Source organism: Lampris incognitus, chromosome 5, assembly GCF_029633865.1.
Source record: "Lampris incognitus isolate fLamInc1 chromosome 5, fLamInc1.hap2, whole genome shotgun sequence".
NCBI lineage: Eukaryota > Metazoa > Chordata > Actinopteri > Lampriformes > Lampridae > Lampris > Lampris incognitus.
This window is the reverse complement of record NC_079215.1, coordinates 11,718,549-11,741,180: the sequence shown is the minus strand read 5'-3', so window position 1 is coordinate 11,741,180 and position 22,632 is coordinate 11,718,549. Positions and strand designations below refer to the sequence as shown.

The window sequence follows — 22,632 nt, the reverse complement described above, 5'->3', positions numbered from 1 at the left end:
GGAAGGGTATCCGGCATAACATTTTGCCAAATCATTATGTGGATTGACAAGACAATAGCAGATCAGTCGAGACTGACTCCATATGGGATTGGCTGAGGCCCGGGTTAACAATGGCCGCCATTGGTGCTGTGCCCTCACAGAGTACCAATGAAAACTGTACAATCCGCTGTGGCGACCCCTGAAAAAGAGGGAACAAGCTGAAAGAAGAAGAAGATAATCAATCTCCAAAAATACTTCTCGAAAAGATATCAGTAGAGTCTATGACAGTGTCTTCAACAACCGCTCTAGTATCTACAGGGTTGGCTGGCATGTTGAAAGTGTTGATAATATTTGACATTACAGTTTACCATCATTGATGGCACAGGCCATAATTTAATGACCAGTTCTTCAAGTCTGTTGTTAATAAGTTGCCTATTTGGTTTTTTGTTTTTTTTTGGGGGGGGGGGGTCTCCGGATTGCTCCACCCCCTCTACCAATCCAGGGAGGGCTGCAGACTACTACATGCCTCCTCCGATACATGTGGAGTCGCCAGCCGCTTCTTTTCACCTGAAAGTGGGGAGTTTCGCCAGAGGGACGTAGCGCGTGGAAGGGTCACGCAGTTCCCCTCAGTTCCCCCTCCCCCTTGAACAGGCGCCCCGACCGACCAGAGGAGACGCTAGTGCAGCGACCAGGACACATACCCACATCCAGCTTCCCACCCGCAGACACGGCCAACTGTGTCTGTAGGGACGCCCAACCAAGCCGGAGGCAACATGAGGATTCGAACCGGAGATCCTCGTGTTGATAGGCAATGGAATAGATCACTACGCCACCTGATGCCTATATAGTTTATTATTGTTTATTGTTTGAACACAAAAACATAATAAATCAAACATGCCTATGATTAAAAAGCCACCAGATCTTTCTCTCCTGTCTCCTGCGACTGATTGTCAGCTTTTTAATGAGTTAAATAAAATTTTCTTGTTTGAAATTTTATGAGACATAATCAGCATACACATGTGCACAAGCCTGTGCAGGCACAAACCGCACATAACCGACTCGGTATTAGAGATTTCTCTAGAACATACACCTCTGTGACTTATAACAGCAATTATGTCCAGCACAACATGTATCTGTATGGAGAAAAAGGATGAAAGAGAGAAATATAACTGTCACTGCCGAGGGAACTGTAAGATGGTGATGGCAGGTACATAAGGAACTGTCCCAGTAGAAAGGTGGCGATGGAGACACAGGAATTGGCCCTTAGGAGCTGTAAAATTGTTTTTTATTTCTTTATTTTTTACTTTGCAGTGTACATAATGATCCGCGTATTTTATTTGGCAAAGATTTTATGCCGGATGCCCTTCCCAACGCAACCCTCCCCATTTATCCGGGCTTGGGACCGGCACTGAGAATGCACTGGCTTGTGCATCCTCAGTGGCTGGGTTCATATTCAGGGTGCTGAATATGGAGCGGCCAGGGATGAGGAAAAGAGGAAGGCCAAAGAGGAGGTTTATGGATGTGGTGAGGGAGGACATGCAGGTGGCTGGTGTGACAGAGGAGGATGCAGAGGACAGGAAGAAATGGAAACGGATGATCCGCTCTGGTGACCCCTAACAGGAGCAGCCTAAAGTAATAGTAGTAGTAGTAGTAGTAGTGTACATAACCTTGGTTTTAATATCCTCCCCATAACGAACCATTGTGTCCAAATCGAAGAATGGGAAATCCAACTGCTGCGGTTACAGGTTCGAGTTTTCTCCTTCCTCTGTTGGAAAAAAAAAACAGCAACAGCTTTCTTTCTGAGTCTTAAGTGCTACCCTGCTATGGTGCTCGAGCTGTCTTTGATCCATTTACCCATACCCCCTCTTGAGATTGCCGCTAACTCAGTGAGAAACTCACACTGAAGATAATCCTGTCTGCCTTGTGGATAAAAAAAATTGCCATCGGCGCTACAATTGCTTATTGACAGTACGTTGGAAACAACAAGCAGGCCATGCCACTTTTTTCTTGGACGCGGTCCCACAACTGCCATTGTACCCAAACAAGCCTCGTTTCTGTTAGCAGGCAAACAAGTGATTATGGCGCTAAGCTAAGCTAACGGGCGGGAGAAAGATGGGTCCCCAAGGAAGCGCCTGTCAGCACAGACAGCTTTGTGATTTCAACACCAATACACACAGTAGTTCTCTGGGTGCTCGATTGGTTTTTGTTTCCCCCCCCCCTTTCTGTGAGCCTTTGTGTGTTTCCGAGGGAGTATGTGAGAGGAAACAGGGGCCCTTCAAGACGCCACACCCATCATGCATCTGATGTCATTGTATTAACTTGAACGACACGTGTACTTGATAATAAGAAAGCTCTACTTAACTGAATGGGACCGATACATAGCCGAATTGCAGCGCACTAACCGTTTGCGAGCACTGACATGGCACCTACACAATAGACTGACGGGCAGAACACGTTTACTTCCTGTGTGACGTCCTAAGGGGTCCGGGGACCCCATAAAAGAATAATAATAAAACTAGTCCTGTTGAACTCATTATCGTACTTACAACAAGCTGAATTTCCCCTGTGGTACAGAAAAACATTGAAGAACAGAAGTCTTGTACGCCTTCAAACTTGTTAGCGCAGGCCCGTGAACATAAACGACAACCTGACACGTGACACTGTAAACATCTGAAGTAGGTAAGCCACTTATGCAACACATGAACACCCTGACTCCATTCTCTGTCTTAGAGGGTTAGCCTGTCAGGCGGTTTGTGACTACGCTGAGAGAGCAGTGTAGTACTACCCCCGGTGTCTCGGCAGACATTGGTGGGGTCTCTCCCAGGGGGCATGGGGGTGTCTCAGCAGACATTGGTGGGGTCTCTCCCAGGGGGCATGGGGGTGCCTCAGCAGACACCGGTGCGGTGTCTCCCACTGGGCCTGGGTTCGTCAACACAGGAGTGGGTTGCATGTGTGAGCGTTTGAGTTCATTACTCACTCCTGTAGTCACCACAGCCCCTGCATATCGCTCTTGTGCCGGGCCTTGTTCTGTCTCCCCTGTATGCCCCCCCTGCTGAGGTGTCTGGATGCAACGGAGTGTCGTGGTGCTGACGGATGTGGTCCTGGTACCTGTGGAACACTCAGCCATCCGTTAGTTCCACCACGAAAGAGATGGGACCACAGAATGACCCCTGGCAGCCAGCGTTGACCACTGCCAAAGTTTCTCACATACACACACTCCTTTCCCTCAAAATGTCTCTCTCTCTGGCACCCTCATCGTGCCTCTCCTTTTGTTTCCCCTGTTTCCTCTCCACCCTTGCTTTAACATCTGGATGCATCAAGTCCAGGTGCGACTTTGGCTTCCTGCCCATCAGCATTTCCGCAGGTGTGAGCCCTGTTGTCGTTTGAGGCGTTACGTGGTACTGAAACAGCCAACGTGAGAGCTTTGTTGCAATGGGCTCCCTTCCTGTCATACATTTAAGCCCTTCCTTAAACGTCTGCACGGCTTTCTCGGCCATACCGTTTGAGGCAGGATGGAAAGGTGCTGTGCAGACGTGGCGGATGCCGTTCCTTTCCATGAACTCCCTGAACAACTCACTGGTGAATGTTGCACCATTGTCACTCACCAGCGTGTCAGGAAGTCCAAAAGTTGCAAACACTTGACACGGCTTGTCAATCGTCACTGGCGCTGTGATGTTGCTCAACCGGTGTACCTCTAGCCACTTAGAATGTGCGTCTACAATGACTAGAAACATCTGCCCCATAAAAGGACCTGCAAAGTCCACATGTAGTCTGGACCACGGGCGGTCAGGCCACTCCCATGGATGGAGTGGGGTGGGCGGTGCCATTTTTTTGTTTATCTGACACTGGGAACAGGATTTCACCTTGTTTTCTAGATCCTGGTCCATGTTAGGCCACCATGTGTATGCCCTGGCTAAGCTTTTCATACGGGAGGCCCCTGGGTGGGCCTCATGGATCTCCTCCATTACTTGTGAACGCCCCTGAGGTGGTACCACCATTCTGGAGCCCCTGAGAACACGGCCGTCTTGGACACTCAGTTCATCTTTTCATTTAGCATAAGGCCTCAGTCTCTCATCCTCTACCACCGGGGGCCAACCCTGCATGAAGAATCTTTTCACCTGAGACAGGACCAGGTCCCTCTCTGTCTACTGTTTGATTTGTTTGGCATTCACGGGAGAAGTTGACAGTCTCTCCTGCAAGAAGTCTCTGGAGGTACCAGGGTCTGGGTGGGTGTGTCAGGCAAAGCGAGCCGACTCGTGGCATCTACGTTTGCGTTGTCCTCCCCTGCTCTGTAGTCTATAGTGTACTGGTAGGGTGACAATGTGAGGGTCCAGCACTGTACTCTCGCTGATGCCACGGAAGGAATACACTTAATCTCACTAAAAAGGCTCATTAGCGGTTTGTGGTCAGTACATATGGTAAATGCCCGACCGTAGAGGTACTGATGAAAACGTTTAACAGCAAACACAACAGCTAGACCCTCCTTGTCTAGCTGGCAGTAGCCCTTCTCAGCTCGTGTCAATGGCCGTGATGCGAATCCAATGGGTTTTTCTGATGCATCCTTCATCACATGGGAAAGAACTGCCCCGACGCCATATGGCGAGGCGTCACAGGACAGGATGATCTCTTTGTCTGGGTTGAAATGAACCAGCAGCCTCGCCGAATGCAGTATTGTTTTCACATTGGCGAAAGCTGTCTCCTGTGCAGGCCCTCACTCCCAACAAGAGCCCTTGCGGAGAAGTGAGTACAGGGGCACCAGCCGTGTTGAGAGGTCTGGGAGGAACTTACCATAGTAGTTCACCATGCCCAGAAATGACCTGAGCTCAGGCACGTTTTTGGGGCTTGGAGCTTCCTTGATGGCCCTGACCTTGTCCTCCACTGGACGCAAACCCTGGGCTGTGATGGTGTGGCCCAGGTATGTCACGCTTGGTGCTTGGAAAATACACTTGCTATGCTTCAAGCGGAGCCCTGCCTCTTGAGAGTCTCTTTGGCACCTGCTCCATGTTGCTGAGGTGCTCCTCCTTGGTCTCTCCAGTGACCAGGATATCATCCAGATAAACTGCTACATGGGGAATACCCTGCAACAGACTGTCCATTGTCCTTTGGAAAATGGCCGGGCTGGAGGCCACTCCAAACACTAGGCGGTTGTACCTAAACAACCCCTTGTGGGTGTTGATTGTGGTGAACTGTTTAGAGTTTTCGTCCAACACTAACTGTTGGTAGGCATGGCTCATGTCTAGTTTTGAAAATGACTTACTGCCAGCCAAGGTTGCAAACAGGTCCTCCTCAGTGATGATAGAGGCAGAGGCCCATGTGTCAACCTCCATCCTTATCTCTTTTCCATTGACTACCACTGTGGCCTAGATAGGCTCAGCATGTGGCTCACTCACCTTGAACATGTTGACAGAGCATTCCTCCTCCTGCTCCTGCTCTGTATCCAGGTAGTGTGCCGCTAACTGTGGCTTCCTAAAGGTAGCGTTACCCTGTCAAGTCTTTGTTTTACCCTTAGCACCCCTACACCTTTTAACTAAATGTCCTTTTAGATTGCAGTTGTGACACACTGCCTCCTTGAACTTGCAGTTGTTTGCATAATGTGCCCCTCCACACCTGAAACACTCCACTGCTCGAGACCCATCTGCCTCCCCCCTAACCCGGTGCACTTCCCCCGCCTGCGCACCAGCACACGCTCTCTGAATGTCTTTTGTGTTGTTATCAGCCATTTCCATTCATTGGGCCAATTCCAATGCTCTGTTGAAAGTTAACGTGGTCTCCCTTAGCAAACAACGCTGAATCCTGTCGTCATTAATGCCAACTACAAATCTGTCACGGAGCACGTCCTCTAACATACTCACAATGCTCAGAGAACTGACGTAACTCTGCCACAAACTGGGCTACGGACTGACCTGGCTTCCGGACCAGAAAGTTGAATTTAAACCTCTGGACGATCACTGAGGGCCTGGAATTGTGGTGATCCTGAACGAGCTTGACTACCTCATCAAATGAAAGGTCGCCCGGCTTCTGTGGTGTCGCCAGTTTCCTCATCAATTTGTGCGTCTTCGCACCACACACACTCAGTAGAACTGAGCGCTGCTTATCCTCATCGGTAACTCCGTCAGCAGAGGGAAAAGGTGTCCCAACCTTTCCACATATTCCGTCCAGTCCCTGTTCTCCTCCACAAACTCACTGATGGTCCCAAACGTGGCCACGGTGCCGTTTCCTCTGCCGGCGCTCTCACTCGAACTCAGGAACTCAACGTTAGCTCAATTAGCTGGCAAACAACGATCAGATGTAAGTTTTATTCGCCAAAACTTCCTATCTCCTGTTTTATCCTCGTCGCCAGAAATGTAGTAACTTGAACGACACGTGTACTTGGTAATAAGAAAGCTTTCCTTCACTGAATGGGACCGATACAAAGCCGAATTGCAGCGCACCAACTGTTTGTGAGCACTGACATGGCACCTACACAATAGACTGGCGGGCAGAACACGTTTACTGCCTGTGTGACGTCATAAAGGGACCCCATAAAAGAATAATAATAAAACTTATCCTGTTTAACTCAGTATCACACTCACAAGTCATTATCTGGAAATGACACGCATCGATGTTAAGGATTCGAAAAGCCTCAGTAATCCTCGCTGAAATGAATCCTCTCGATTTGTTTCGGTATAGAAATTTGTTTCCAGTATGAGATATACACATTTTTTGAAAAACAAAATAAAACAAAACAAAACAAAACAAAAAACCTGTGGAATGCATTTTTGAGCCTTCTTAAGATGTCATGCAAGAATGTGCAGAAGGAGATTAAACAGGTTTCGGGTATAAACTTTAACCTAGATCCAGCATATTTTAATATTGAGTACACTTCCTGATAATATGACCGATAGTGTCTTAAATTCTTTATTTAGAATTCTGCTTTTAATAGCAAAAAAAAAAAAAGTAAAAAGAAGATAAATTTGCTGGTTGAAGCTGCAGACCCCTCCCCTCCCCCCAGCATAACACAATGGAGAGACAGGGTAAAACATGTCTTCACCGTGGAGATACCCGCAGCAAGATTACAGTTGAAAACAGACAGGTTTGCTGAAAAATGGCCACCATTAATACAGACAATGCCAGAACTTTACTCACCTCTCTTTTTCCATTGTATTTATTTTTATTTTTATTTTTAGTCCTATTGCACTTGTTTCTTGCTTGTTCTTTTTCCTCAGGTGTAAGCATGTGCTATACATGTGTACGTACTATGTAAATTATTGTTAACGTATACGTATCTCCTTCAGGTTGTAAGTTCTTTGTGTTGTGTTGAATAAATGTGTTGAATAGAAAATCAGTTAAAAAAAAAAAAGCTGTCCTGGGCTTAGTTTAATGAAACAGGTTTTGAGAGAAGGCACCCACTTTGTAAACCCAACAGCATTCCTGGTCTCACTAGTTAGTGGTAGGAAGAAATTTAAGACGAAAACCTTGACTTTCTTCTGGTTAATTCAGCTGTGTGACTCGTATTGTGTGGATAACCCATTATCTCTGCACACGCGAGTGCAGTGAGATGTTTTTGTCTTTGACAGTCCCGGGAACCTGCAGATGTGCAGATGCCCTTGCATCATTTCTCCCACTCCGAGGCTGCATTAACAAGCCAGCCAGCTGCTGGTTTCCTTAGCTGCTCCTGCAGATTTTTCAATGTGTGCATTTGCGTGTGTGAATTGGTGCGCGCAAGAGGATCCTGGATTTCCTCTCTTCGCCCGGCTGCCCTGTTAACACAAAGTGAACAGTAATAAGAATTGTGTATTTATTATTATTATTATTATTATTATTATTATTATTATTATTATTTTAGCTAGAGTCAAATGGCTCTTTAAAAAAAAGCAAACAAAAAAAACCATGGCGGCTTACAATTTTTTTATTTTTTGGCTACAGGTAATTGTTCTTTAAGCTAGTTGGTTGCGTGATAGCAGCCAGTTGCGTGCTTTGTGTCTTCTTTTGGTGCCTGCCTGTTTATTCGCTCCTTCACCTCACAGCCTCTGTGCTGCAGAGTGTCTGCTATTTGGTTTGTTGCCATACAATATGATTTTCTAGCAATGGTAAGCTAAAATGAAAACCACCCTTTGGAAAAACAGTGGAGAAGTGGAGCTCCCCTGCGCCCACCTCCCCGACAACCCTATTCACCAGCCAGACTTCAATTTTTAATCAGTTTGTGTAATTGAATGCCTTATATAAGCTACTATGAGCAATTCTGAATTTGGACATCAAACCCTCATTGTGGGTCACATAAAAAAAAAAATTGTTTTGATGCATATCCAGAAACTCCCATAGTCAGGTTGGCCCCCTCTACATCTGACATGTAACTGGAACAGACACATGCACACCTCCCGGCTTTTCCTCCATGGCGCCTCAGCCATCTCATTCAGATTATCAAGTTTGGTATTGTGCGGTCTTGACGCTTCGGAAGCACACATGTTCTTTTCTAGTACGAGTACTTCTGTACAAGTTAAACTGCCGTCACAACCACTGCTGTTGATTGGCCCCTTATATCCACAATTACTCCCTTTCAGTTTGAACAGCAAAGGTAAGGAAGAGTTGACTGTTCATGTTTTTTGAGGTCCAGGTTTAGATGTGTATTGCAGCGGCACGGTGGTTAGCGCGGTCGCCTCACAGCAAGAAGGTCCTGGGTTCGAGCCCCGGGGTAGTCCAACCTTGGGGGTCGTCCCGGGTCGTCCTCTGTGTGGAGTTTGCAGGTTCTTCCCGTGTCTGCGTGGGTTTCCTCCGGGGGCTCCGGTTTCCTCCCACAGCCCAAAGACATGTAGGTCAGGTGAATGAGCCATACTACATTGCTCCTAGGTGTGAATGTATCAGCCCTGTGATGGCCTGGCGGCCTGCCCAGGGTGTCCCCCCGCCTGCCACCCAATGACTGCTGGGATAGGACTCCAGCATCCCATGACCCTGGGTAGGATAAGCAGCTTGGATAATGGATGGATGTGTATTGCCATGTGCATATTCAAAGTCCGTTCAGATGTGCATGATTGTACGGTTTGCGAATGTGATCCTGATTTTTCCAGTGCTAATTTGAATTCAGATATTTTTTTTTTCCTTGGCTTAAATAAAAAAAAATCTCTCACCTTGCAATACTGATCAAGGAAACGAGGCACAGAGAAGTAAAAAGATGTTAGTCCACCTAATATCCTATCGGCCAAAGGCAAATTTCCTGTCACAGATAAAGATACGGCTTTGAGAATGCCCAGGTTGATATGTTAGCTGTTACAGCTTACATTAACCATGTGCATGTGCAGCCGGCTATGCTGTCATAGCCATAAGGTGGTGCAGTCAGGTATATATATATGGTATATACACTACCGTTCAAAAGTTTGGGATCACCCAAACAATTTTGTGTTTTCCATGAAAAGTCACAATTATTCACCACCATATGTTGTGAAATGAATAGAAAATAGAGTCAAGACATTGACAAGGTTAGAAATAATGATTTGTATTTGAAATAAGATTTTTTTTACATTAAACTTTGCTTTCGTCAAAGAATCCTCCATTTGCAGCAATTACAGCATTGCAGACCTTTGGCATTCTAGCTGTTAATTTGTTGAGGTAATCTGGAGAAATTGCACCCCACGCTTCCAGAAGCAGCTCCCACAAGTTGGATTGGTTGGATGGGCACTTCTTGCGTACCATACGGTCAAGCTGCTCCCACAACAGCTCAATGGGGTTCAGATCTGGTGACTGCGCTGGCCACTCCATTACCGATAGAATACCAGCTGCCTGCTTCTGCTCTAAATAGTTCTTGCACAATTTGGAGGTGTGTTTAGGGTCGTTGTCCTGTTGTACGATGAAATTGGCTCCAATCAAGCGCTGTCCACTGGGTATGGCATGGCGTTGCAAAATGGAGTGATAGCCTTCCTTATTCAGAATCCCTTTTACCCTGTACAAATCTCCCACCTTACCAGCACCAAAGCAACCCCAGACCATCACATTACCTCCACCATGCTTAACAGATGGCGTCAGGCATTCTTCCAGCATCTTTTCATTTGTTCTGCGTCTCACAAACGTTCTTCTTTGTGATCCAAACACCTCAAACTTGGATTCATCCGTCCACAACACTTTTTTCCAGTCTTCCTCTGTCCAATGTCTGTGTTCTTTTGCCCATCTTAATCTTTTTCTTTTATTGGTCAGTCTCAGATATGGCTTTTTCTTTGCCACTCTGCCCTGAAGCCCAGAATCCCGCAGCCGCCTCTTCACTGTAGATGTTGACACTGGTGTTTTGCGGGTGCTAATTAATGAAGATGCCAGTTGGGGACCTGTGAGGCGTCTGTTTCTCAAACTAGAGACTCTAATGTACTTATCTTCTTGCTCAGTTGTGCAACGCGGCCTCCCACTTCTTTTTCTACTCTGGTTAGAGCCTGTTTGTGCTGTCCTCTGAAGGGAGTAGTACACACCGGTGTAGGAAATCTTCAATTTCTTAGCAATTTCTCGCATGGAATAGCCTTCATTTCTAAGAACAAGAATAGACTGTCGAGTTTCAGATGAAAGTTCTCTTTTTCTGGCCATTTTGAGCGTTTAATTGACCCCACAAATGTGATGCTCCAGAAACTCAATCTGCTCAAAGGAAGGTCAGTTTTGTAGCTTCTGTAACAAGCTAAACTGTTTTCAGATGTGTGAACATGATTGCACAAGGGTTTTCTAATCATCAATTAGCCTTCTGAGCCAATGAGCAAACACATTGTACCATTAGAATACTGGAGTGATAGTTGCTTGAAATGGGCCTCTATACACCTATGTAGATATTGCACCAAAAACCAGACATTTGCAGCTAGAATAGTCATTTACCACATTAGCAATGTATAGAGTGTATTTCTTTTAAGTTAAGACTAGTTTAAAGTTATCTTCATTGAACAGTACAGTGCTTTTCCTTCAAAAACATGGACATTTCAATGTGATCCCAAACTTTTGAACGGTAGTGTGTATATATATATATATATATATATATATATATATATATATATATATATATATATATATATATATATATATATATATATATGGTATAGTATATGGTTTCGCTCCCTCTCTCTCACTGTGGTGTAATGCAGTTTTTACGAGGGACTCATTGATACTCAGTGCTAAACTGCCCTTAATGTAGCTTCTATAGCCATTTCTCTTATTCACACACACACACACACACACACACACACAATGAACAGCTGTCTCGGGGTCTCACCCTCCCTGCAGGCTCGTCATGATGGATGTGAGCAGATTCCTTCCACGTGAACTTTACCAGCCTTGCCGAGGCAGGAAATAACATTCACGGGGCGAGAAAGTCTGACATACTCTTATATTTTGAATTACAATGCAGGCTTATCTTTTAAGACATATAACACCCATTAGCTAAGAGTAAGTGGGTGGTCCGCGCATCTGCCCACAGGATCTCTGCTCCCACCCCCCACCCCCGCCCCCAACAGGCTATTCATTTGAAGAGTAATCTACTGGACCCCTGGCTGAGTATTCATTCCTTAACCTTTTTTTACATAACGCAGTCTCGCTCCCCTGGTTGGGAAGGATAAGATGCAAGAAACAATTCTGTTAATTCTGTCAGCAGAGAGAAAAACTGTTCATGGGACAGTTTTGTGTTTTGTGGGAGACTTCACTTCCCAGCTTGCCTGTAGAAAGTGTAGACATGGAGACTTGGTTCTCAGGATGCTTTACTTTCCGGCCTTCAGGTCACTGGAACAGGTCTACAGCACACACAAACAACCAAATTTAAAAAATAAATAAATGTTCGAGTCCCCGTGTCACCTCCGGCTCGGTCGGGCGCCCCTGCAGACACAATTGGCCGTGTTCTAAGGGTGGGAAGCCGGATGTGGGTAGGTGTCCCGACCGCTGTACTAGCGCCTCCTCTGGTCGGTCGGGGTCGCCTGTTTGGGGGGGAGGGGTAACTGGGGGGGAATAGCGTGATCCTCCCACGCTCTACGCCCCCCCCCCCCGGTGAAACTCCTCACTGTCAGGTGAAAAGAAGCGGCTGGCGACTCCACATGTATGGGAGGAGGCATGTGGTGGTCCGCAGCCCTCCCCGGCTCGGCAGAGGGGGTGGAGCGGCGACCGGGACGGCTCGGAGAGCGGGGTGATTGGCCAGGTATAATTGAGGAGAAAAAGGGGGGGGGGGTAAAAATAAATAAATATATATATATATATATGTAGAAATCCTTCCCTCCCCCCTCCCCCCCTCCCCCAAGGCTCAAGAAAATGAAAAAGAGAAGAGACCGTGCAGGGACTACTTGTTCCCGTCCCACACGAGAACCACGTTTCTGAGGATGGACTTTGTTGACTCTGGTCCTGGCGGTTGTGAGGGGTATCGGATGTCCCCCGAGTCGCGGTGAGACACAGGCAAGCCGAATAAAGGCCGAGGCTCTGCCCCCCCCTCCCCCTCCCCCGCCCCCGCCGTGACAAAGCCGGAAACCACCCCGTTGACCTTTGAGCCAGCGGCTCAGGGTGAATGGCTGTGCGGGGAGCGGGATGGGGGGGGGGTAAATAATGGTGACGTGCCCCTCACCTTCAGGGTAAAGCGGACAACTGCTGCGGCTGTCAAAAGAGGGAAGGGGGATCAGAAATTCACCGGGGCAGGTTGAGGCCCGATTGTGCCGCCTGTCCCGTCAGTGTAAAGACCACTTCATTTAAACTGCCAAGCCAGCACCGAGTGGTACACAAAAAGGGGATTAACCTTTTTATTTCTACCATTCACCGATGCGAGGGGATTTGAGCGGCTTTGATTCTTTCAGTAGGCAACCTAAAGAGTTAACGTCCAACACGTAACACTTCGACGCCCGTGTCCTGCGTAACTGTTTCTATACGTGGAACGGGCGCAATTACCCCGAGACTAACGGGCGTCTTCTTACCGCTACAACCCTGGAAAGGGACAGTCAGACAAATGACCCCCCCTTTTTTTACTTTCTCGTGCCGGTGCAATTAAGACCGCCGAGTCCCTGAATATTTAAACTGCGGAGACTTTTTGTGGTGCGTCGCTAACTGGGGGGGAAATGATACGCCGGTTAGTGTTTCACATCTTCATGCATAGCAGCAAAACGTGGAGGAAGGAGGAGAAGAATTGCATTTCAAAGCAAGTCTTTATTTCACAAAAAATTTTTAACAAAAAACAGACTTGAAATCTTTCTAAACATATAAACGATACGTGTCAAAGTACAAACAGTCAATAAGCATCTTTTAACAATCCCAAAAAACGATCATTCAACAACAACTTAAAACACAAAAACCAGGTAAGACCCCTTTTATCCAAGCTCTGCCGGAAAAAAACAGGAGGAGATGGAGAAGAAGGAGGAGAAGATGAAGAAGAAGCAGGAGGAGGAGAAGAAGAAGAAGAAGCAGGAGGAGGAGAAGAAGAAGAAGCAGGAGGAGGAGAAGAAGAAGGAGGAGGAGGAGGATAAGAAGCAGGAGGAGGAGGAGGAGAAGAAGAAGAGGAAGAAGAGGAAGAAACAGGAGGAGAAGAAGATGAAGCAGGAGGATGAGAAGAAGAAGAGGAGGAGAAGAAGAAGAAGAGGAAGAAACAGGAGGAGAAGAAGATGAAGCAGGAGGATGAGAAGAAGAAGCAGGAGAAGAAGAAGAAGAAGAAGAAGAAGGAGAAGATGAAGAAGAAGCAGGAGGAGGAGAAGAAGAAGAAGCAGGAGGAGGAGGAGAAGAAGAAGCAGGAGGAGGAGAAGAAGGAGGAGGAGGAGGAGAAGAGGAAGAAACAGGAGGAGAAGAAGATGAAGCAGGAGAATGAGAAGAAGAAGCAGGAGGAGAATAAGAAGAGGAGGAGAAGAAGAAGAAGAGGTAGAAGCAGGAGGAGAAGAAGACGAAGCAGGAGGAGAAGAAGAAGAAGCAGGAGCAGAAGAAGAAGAGGAGGAGAAGAAGAAGAAGAAGAGGAAGAAGCAGGAGGAGAAGAAGTACTTTGCAGTGATACTTTGCCATTTAGTTGAGAAGCTTGACCTTGCAGAGAACCCCTAGCTCTCTCCCCCTACTCCCTACTGTTTTTATTTATTTAGTTGGTTAAATTTATTTAAATTTTCATTATTTTCCTTTTTTTTCCCTTTTTTCCCTCCATTCTTACCTCTTGTCATACCTGTTTGTTTTGTATGTGCCCATTTTAAGCCTTGTCTGTTGCCTGGATGATTGTCCAGGAGACTGTACCATGCCATTGTTTGTTGTAAATTTGCTAATAAAAGAAAAACAAAAAGTAGTAGTAAGAGTAGTAGAAATAGTAGTACTAGTACTAGTAGTAGTAGTAGTAGTAGTAGTAGTCGTCGTCGTCTAGCGGGACCTTTGAAGGGGAAGCTGAGTTGTTGCGGTTGGCAAGTTAATTGACCGAACAACCTCATAAAAGACATGTTACCAACAGAAACTGCTACATCAATAGCCAAACCCCACATCCCACCATATTTTATTTGTTTGGCGGTGCGGGGAGTGTTGACGTAACTGCACCGCTGGCTTCATTTTACATGGATTTCTGGGATTTGCATTGCTCAAACAGCAAAACAATTACCCAGCGCCACCGGGGACGTCAATAAACCAAACCCAAAGCGGCGGTCTTCCGTCGCGCGGTTCTGTGAATGGTAAATGGTGCATGCAGTGGTTTCACGACGCTCCACGGAACTTCCTGCCATGCCCGAGCGTATGCCGTAGAATGAAAACCAGGTTTTTATACGCTTTTAATGTGGGGTCATCACACGGAAGAGATTATTCTGCATCAGCATCATCATTCTGGGAACTGAAATGCATATCGATCCGGCGAGGAAGACAAAGGCCCAGAGACGAAGCTGACGGCAAAACTGCAGATGTCACGCTACTGCCTGCATGATAAACGCCTACTGCAGTTCACAAAATCAATTCAGTTCGTTTGTCTCCTTCCCGTGCCGGAGAAGCCCTCGAACCCACTGCGTTTTGTACTAACCAGCGTAACGCTGCATGGCCTGTCACGTTAGCATTTGCTCCTAGTTTATACTAACATATTACTTCACAGCCAGGTTACTCATATCTGTATACTCCAAGCGATATCCTACAGGTTTCTAGTTAATTTGTCATACTTTTAAATTTCTGTTCTTTACCATTTCTATCCTCAGTATCCTTCATTGTGAACACTGGGTTTTAGGGAACTACCATTTCCAAATTCATTCAGTGTTAACTTATTAAAGAAGACTTGTTACTTAAATAGAATCTGATTGACATTTATCTTCCTTTTGCATATATATATATATATATATATATATATATATATATATATATCCCCCCCCTTTTTTTTCTCCCCAGTTGTACTTTTTGCCAATTATCCCACTCCTCCGAGCGGTCCCGGTCTCTGCTCCACCCCCTCTGTCGATCCGGGGAGGGCTGCAGACTACCACATGCTTCCTCTGATACACGTGGAGTCGCCAGCCGCTTCTTTTCACCTGACAGTGAGGAGTTTCACCAGGGGGACGTAGCATGTGGGAGGATCACGTTCCCCCTCCCCTCCAAACGGGCGCCCCGACCCACATCCGGCCCCCCACCCGCAGACACGGCCAATCGTGTCTGTAGGGACGCCCGACCAAGCCGGAGGTAACACGAGGATTTGAACCGGCGATCCCCGTGTTGATAGGCAACGGAATAGACCGCTACACTACCCGGACGCCCCCCTTCTGCATATTTTTGATAGAGGAGACATAGATATTACACATACTTTATAATAGTCTCTTGTTCCCAATCAGATGTTCTATGTTAGCAACCCCCAAAAAAAATAAAACCCGATACCTTGCATGTGCAGTCTTACTTGGCTGGTAAGACAGGTTTTAATCTTGACTAATCGTGATAATCAATGAGGGGGATTTGTTATAAGGGGGGGTTACAAATGAAAGAACAAATGGACTTTGTTCACGTTGTGGTTAAGAGACCCGGTCAATGTAAAAGACATTAGTGTCGTCAGGTGAAGTGTATTTGTCTCGCCATACTATACATGTGCTGCTGTGCACAGGGGAAAAAAAAAACTGCACGAGGTTATTCTGAGAGGAAACTCCCCGGCCTGGTTTGTCCTTGGGAAATTGAACTTTGCTGTCCAGGCGTACACACTCCCGGCGGGGCTCCGCTCAGAACCGAAACCCTAATTGCCTGATCTTGTGAAGACAGATTAGACACTGCTTAACTCAGGTAATCGTCATAAAACCCTACCCAGGAAATCCAGGTTCAGAGGAAAATAAGGCCCTCGCTCTGTAAAGGCCTTCCTGGTTCAGCTATATAGCTGGGGGAATCGAAGAGGGAAACCTCCAGAGGATATCGGGTGTGTTTGGTGGTCAGTTGTTACATGTTTTGCTGATAAGGTATTTGTGTTATAGGCTTCTGTGTTTGCTAATCTTACGGGCCAGAGGAAAGACTGGTTGGACAGAGGCAACATTGAATAAACGGTCCCATGACACATTCTCAGCGTAATTGAATTCATTGCATCTTAATTGGTTTATTTGAAGTGCTTTTTGTAGAGGGAGAAATAGCCTTCTTTTTATCAAACACTTATGTATTGGTATGGTGCTTTTAATGCTCGTGCAATTTTGTATTTTCACACTCTGTTAAAGGTAATTTGATCAATATACATTCATTTGATAGCCATCAGGACAGGATAACAAACACTTTGCTCTTGGCATTTACGTCCATTTATTTATTTATTTATTTATTTGCATAGTTTGTGGTGTGCGGAATGATCCGAGAGAAAGGTACACAACATATGGTCTTGCATAATACCCAGATGTCACAGCGGAGACATTGCCCTCCCCTTGACTTGTGGGTCACTAGCGATATGAGCATCTGTGAAATGCATAAATGCATACGCAGTATTTTATTGTGTCTAACCGAACCTGCAAATCTCTGTCACATGCCCTTGATCCTTTGCCGGGATGCCGTGCTGCCTCAGCCCTGCAGGCCGTTTTCACACTTCAGAGTCTGAGGGCATAACCGTGCCGGGGATTTGAAAAGGTTGGAGATTGCATTGTATGTGTCACTGACCAAGGGCTTTTGCAGCGTGGCACTAAATGAGTGATGGTGATGACATCTTGGGTCACCCGGCAGTATAGTGACATGTTTCTGTTTAACCAATGTTTTTTTTTCTAATGCTTCAGCATGAACCTTGTTTGACAGGGCTCTTATAATGGCATTTCAAAATTCACAAACAAGACCATACTTGACCTCATCTCTATCAGACATGAACCTGTTCCCTTATCTTCATTTAGCAAGCACTATAATATAACCAACTCATGATGAAACATGAAAGGATGAAATGAAATCTCGATGGAGAGTCTGGTTCTCTGTCTGCAAGGCCACATCACTCTTGACAAGTCTCTTAAAATAGCAAATAATATTGTACTTTCTCTTATGATATAGTAATTGAGAGACGCAGGAGTTTACATAATACAACCATAGGGTTCAACACCATGAGTTGCAGCTCTATACCAGCAACTTTTTACATGAGTTGATGTAGGATTGCAGAATCATTTATTTATGTAATTAAGATAAGATGAGATAAGGAAAATAAGATTAGATAAGAACAGGTAAGATAAACTTGATTTACCTCTGAGGGGAAACTGCAGTATTTATTGTAAATCACCCCTCATTCTTCTGCTTCAGGTCGGCATCAGCTCAATTTTGCTTGAATCCCATCAGAAACAGACATCTGGTATAACTGGGCCTGATCACAGAATTGGAATCAATCAGTCTTGGTCTGTGGGACTTTGGCTCCCAGGAGAGTCACAGCTTGATTGAATTTTCCACTTTCAGGAGCAATCCTCTTTAATTTCACTGTCACCTTGCTAAAACAACACTGTCATAGTCTGTTACCTAGTTCAATATTCTCCTATTGGCATTTTCCTCCCCACATAGGGCAGAAAACGCAAAGACAAAGTGAGACAAGTGAAGAGATATTTCGTTTATTCCCTGCCAAAATGAAGAGTTTTTTTTAATGCAGCTTTATATCAGATTGATAGAATAACGAAGTGCCCTTCCTCAACAGGGAATAAACTGTCAAGGCATATTGATACAGGTAGCTTTATTAAACATCATACTTACTAAGTTGCCAGCTCTGGAAAGATAGCAGCACATCATCGACTCTGCTGCAGCTGTACTCATAGGCTAAACATGGTGGCTCATTGACTCTCAGGAGACCACATGGAGGAAACAGCTTCTCTGCTTAGCTGTTGTTGAAAAGCTTATATCTACAAAAAAACAGCTCTGTGCATGTCTGTTTAATTGTGTGCAAGAAGTAATGTTTATTAGTCACATTTATTACTTGATTAATGTTCTTTGCTATACCATATGGTGCAACCTGGACAAATCGTCAGTAATGAACCCAGGGTCATCAGGTGTTTCAGGTCTTAACATCAGACAACCGTGGCTGAGCGACCCTGCCAGGGGTGATCAAGCCCCGACTTGTGTCCAGGCTTGTGTCCATTATGCCCTGCATCACCCCTCTTCACCCAGAGCCAATGGGAAGCCTTTTCAGATGTTCTAATGGCTCTTTTTCTGTGCAGCCCACAAATCCCCAAGAATCCCAGGACCCGGTGTAGTGTCTGGCCTGTAAAGCCCCTGCAGCCCACTTCAGCCGGCTCACAGTGGGCCTTTCACCCATTCCTCTGACACTCAGCTACCAGATCTGCATACCTGGTTCTCTTCCTTTCTTGCACCTCCTCCATCCAATCTTCCCAGGGGACAGTCAGCTCTAGCAAAACCACTTGCTTGGTTGCTACGGATATCAGGACCATGTCTGGCCTGAGTGTGGTAGCTGCAATGGTGTCCGGGAACCTCAGTTGTCTCCCTAGGTCGACCAGGAACTGCCAGTCCATTGCTGTTGTGGGCAGCCCACCTTGGGCCTTTGGCTGAGGCTGGAGCTTCTCCCCTGCTCGAACAAAGGCAATGGTGTGTTTTGTTGGGTGTTGCTGCTCACTGTAGCTGATCCCAGTGCAGATGGTGTATGCTACTGCCTGCAGAACTTGGTCATGGCACTAATGATACCGCCCCTCTCACAAGGCCTTTGGACAGCAGCTCAGGGTGTGCTCCAAGGTTCCCCTTTTCTGGCAGAGTTGACAAGCAGGTGAGTCCGCCAGGCCTCAGCTGAACAGGTTGGAAGGGCTCAGGAGGACATAATGCACTGACTGGACCAAAATCTTGAATCAGTGTGATTCGACCTTCCAGAGTTCTGCCCAGGTGATCTTTTGGCCAATTGTATGCTCCCACTTGGTCCAAGCCCCTGCTTGCACATACTCACCATTCTTCTGTAGTGAGCTTCCTCCACCTCTGTGCATACCACCTTCAGGATCAGCTTTTGCCTTTCCTTTCCTCGGGCTTTCCCATAGCAAGGTGTTGAGTTGCTCCCAAGCCCGGCCCGACCAGTTGCCACAGTGCCCATCAGGATGCTGTTCCACAACCTTGCCTCAGCCCACTCAACTGCCTCCTGCACGTGCCACTTCCTTCCTGTTCTGACCTTGATACCTGCAGAGGAGACCTTGGTGTCAGCAGAATCTTGGTAGAGCAGGACTTCCCTGGCTCAGGTCACCTTGAACCCCTCTGCCAGACTGCTGAGAGGAAGCTGCAGCTTGGTGTTATGCCCATAAAGGGCAATGCTGCGTAGGCTCTGTGACAGGCCCAGCCACCTGTGCAGGAACTGGCTGATCATCTTTTCAAAGCCCTCCATGATGGTGATTAGGACTTAATAGATTAGCAATAGCCAGAGGAGTCGAGGCATGATTCCATGTTGATATATCCAGGTGTTGAATTTCCAGGAAGCCCTGACTTGTCCACTGTGGAGAGCCAAGTGTTGAGGTCATCACTGGTTGCCTGGCATGCTGCTATGTCCTTCAGATTGCTGGTGAGGATCTTACCTAGGCTCTTGACTGGCTTTTCAGTCACAGATGGAATTTGAGTGCCTCCCAAAGGGAAGCTGAACTGGTCGGTTACCCTTCCTTTCCTGAGGACCAGAGACCTGGATTTTGTGGGCTTGAAGCTCATTCTTGTCCATGTAATGAGCTGTTTAAGTCCTTGAAGGAGCCACCTGCATCTGGGCACGGATTTAGCTGTTACCGTTATAGTCTGATCGGGGGTTGTTGGGTGCCAGATTTTGACCGAGGACGTCTGCACTCCACTTCCGCAGACTTAACAAGCATATTCATAGCCAGCACAAACAAGGACACAGAAATTGTGCAGCCAGTGATGATACCCTTTTCTAGCCAATGCCACACTGATGTCAAGGTCCCAGAGGACACCCTCAGGCTAAAGTTGTTGTAATAGTCGAGGATGAGGGTTTGGATCTTCTCTGGGATGTGGTGTCTGATCAGGGGCAATTCCACCAGCTTGTGTGGCATTGATCCATAGGCATTAGCAAGTTCCAGCCGCAGCACTACCAGGTCTCTCCTGCTTTCTCACTCCTCTCTGATCAGTTGGGTTACCACACCTGTGTGCTGTATGCATCCTGGAATACCAAGGATGCATCCCTTCGGCACCAAAGTTTCTATGTAGGAGTTCTTCAGGAGCAATCCCGTGAGGCGACTGGCAACAATCTTGAAGATCTTACATTCCACACTGAGGAGTGAGATCATCCTAAATTGTTTGATGTTCCTTGCATTCTTCTCCTTAGGAATCCACACGCCTTCTGCATATCGCCACTGCTGCGACACCTTTCCCCTCCTCCAGATTACTCTGTAGATCTTTCAAAGGCATTCCAGAAGCATGGGGCACCTATTGAAGACCTTGTACGGCACTCCACTCGGGCCTGGGGTGGAAGATGTTCTGGCTGACTTGATGACCTCCTTGATCTCTTTCAGTGTGGGTTTGTTGATGTTGAACAGTGTGCTGGGTTCTGGTGGGGATATAAGGGCTGTGCAGTGGCCAAGGTCTTGCTCCCTCATACTGTCATTGTAGGTGTTGCTAATGTGGCAGCTGATCTCTTCCTCGGGGCATGACAGGTGACCACTGCGTTTCTGCCCCAGCAGCTTCTTCGTTAATCCTAATGGATTTGCAATAAAGGCACTGCGCTTGCGGGCCTTTTCCTTGCCCCTCTTCCTGTGCCACTCAGCCCACTGAAGGGTGATTAGTCTTTCCCTTACCATGCCTCAAAGCTCTGACAAGGCTGCCTTCTTTTCCTCACTTGCCTTCCTGTAATGGCTCTTGAATGTCTTCAGCGCTTGTCTAAGCTGGGCAACCTTAACTTCCCGTCGGATTGGATTTGCAGTAGTCTTGGTGGCCTGTTGTTCCTTGATGCCAAACCTCTCCAAAGCAATGCTCATCATTAAGGTGCTCATTGTCTGGAGCCTTTGATCTGCACCACTCTTGGCTGTTGCTTCAAGGTCTGAATCCACATCTTTGTCGAACTGGCGCCACTCTGACTCTTTGTTGGCAGCAGGCCTCAAAAACCAATGATGGTTTACTTTGGGATGTACCTCATGGTGCTTGGAGGTTCTGGGCATTGTGGGGTGTCCAAGGGCCTAGCTCCTCCTCCGTCTCACCAGGATTTAAGAATGATGTATTGTTTAAATGTTAAATGTTAAATGCCCCTGTTGATGGAGTACATTATTCACAGCAGTATGAGAAACCCCTTGCATAGAAGATGCTGTCACATTTACTTTTTTCGGCTCCAAGGTGATTAAGTGCATATCACAAAATGACATATTTATGTAATATCGGTGTGATTTTTCTTCTCAAGCCTATTCTCTTGAAATAAGGTGCAGGTTTTAAATAACAGATGAAAGCTTTGTCAAATGTAAATAATGGCAGTTTCACAAGTCCATTTATGATGTCCCATCATATCTTTTCTCAGTTTGCCATTTTACCTGACTAGGAAAATATAGATTTCAGTTAATTCTGAAATCCCTGATGTCAAAGGATGGTTTATAATTCAAAGCAAACAAACATTTTGCTCTGCCCTTCTTTTCCCCCCAATGTTAGTCTTGATTCATTCTTGTGGATTGTATTGTAAACAGAAGTTAAGACAGATAAAACTTGGGGATGCATGGGCAACGTCATATTTACGCAATACAGTTGCACACCAATGTAGGTCAGACAGCTGAATCTGCTATATCTATTGGCAATTTTAATTCAAGGAGTGCATAAAAGTAAAACCCATTTACCATCAACTCGGAGAAGAAAATGATATTAGTTAAATTAACTTTTCTAAGGGATTTAGTGAACTAGGAAACGTTAATTTCCCTGAGCTGAGAGAGAATGGGACCTTCATTTTTTATTTTATCTGTTCTTGCTCACCGCAAACAACTCGCAGGTCTTTTAACAACATTTTGGAATGCCTTTTAAAAGCATTTTATATATGGAGTAACACATCTTAATTTAAAATAGTTGGACAAATGTTAATTGTACAATATTTTTAAAAGCAGAGGGTGTAACTACAATAAAAAAAATGATTAAAGCCGCAAGTGGCGTTGGGAGGGGTCCAAGCATTGGCACTGTTGCGCCCCCTATGGAGCAATTTAAATGGTTTTGTCCTCATGATCACATACCTTCACCCAATATATGTACTGAAGAGCATGATGATTGTATGAAATCTTGATGACATATGGGCAATTTTGTGCCAAGTGACGAGCTTCGTTGAAGTTCGAGAAGTTCGTCGGTTGACAGGTTAACTCAATAGGCTTCCCTCTTTCTCGAGCACAGGTTCAGTGA

At 46.1% G+C, this 22,632-nt stretch overlaps 1 pseudogene; it reads right to left on the bottom strand.

Annotated features, from left to right (window-relative positions):
- Positions 1–18,347: 18,347 nt before the first annotated feature.
- On the bottom strand, positions 18,348–21,453 carry LOC130112414 (uncharacterized; annotated as a pseudogene).
- Between the last annotated feature and the right edge of the window lie 1,179 nt (positions 21,454–22,632).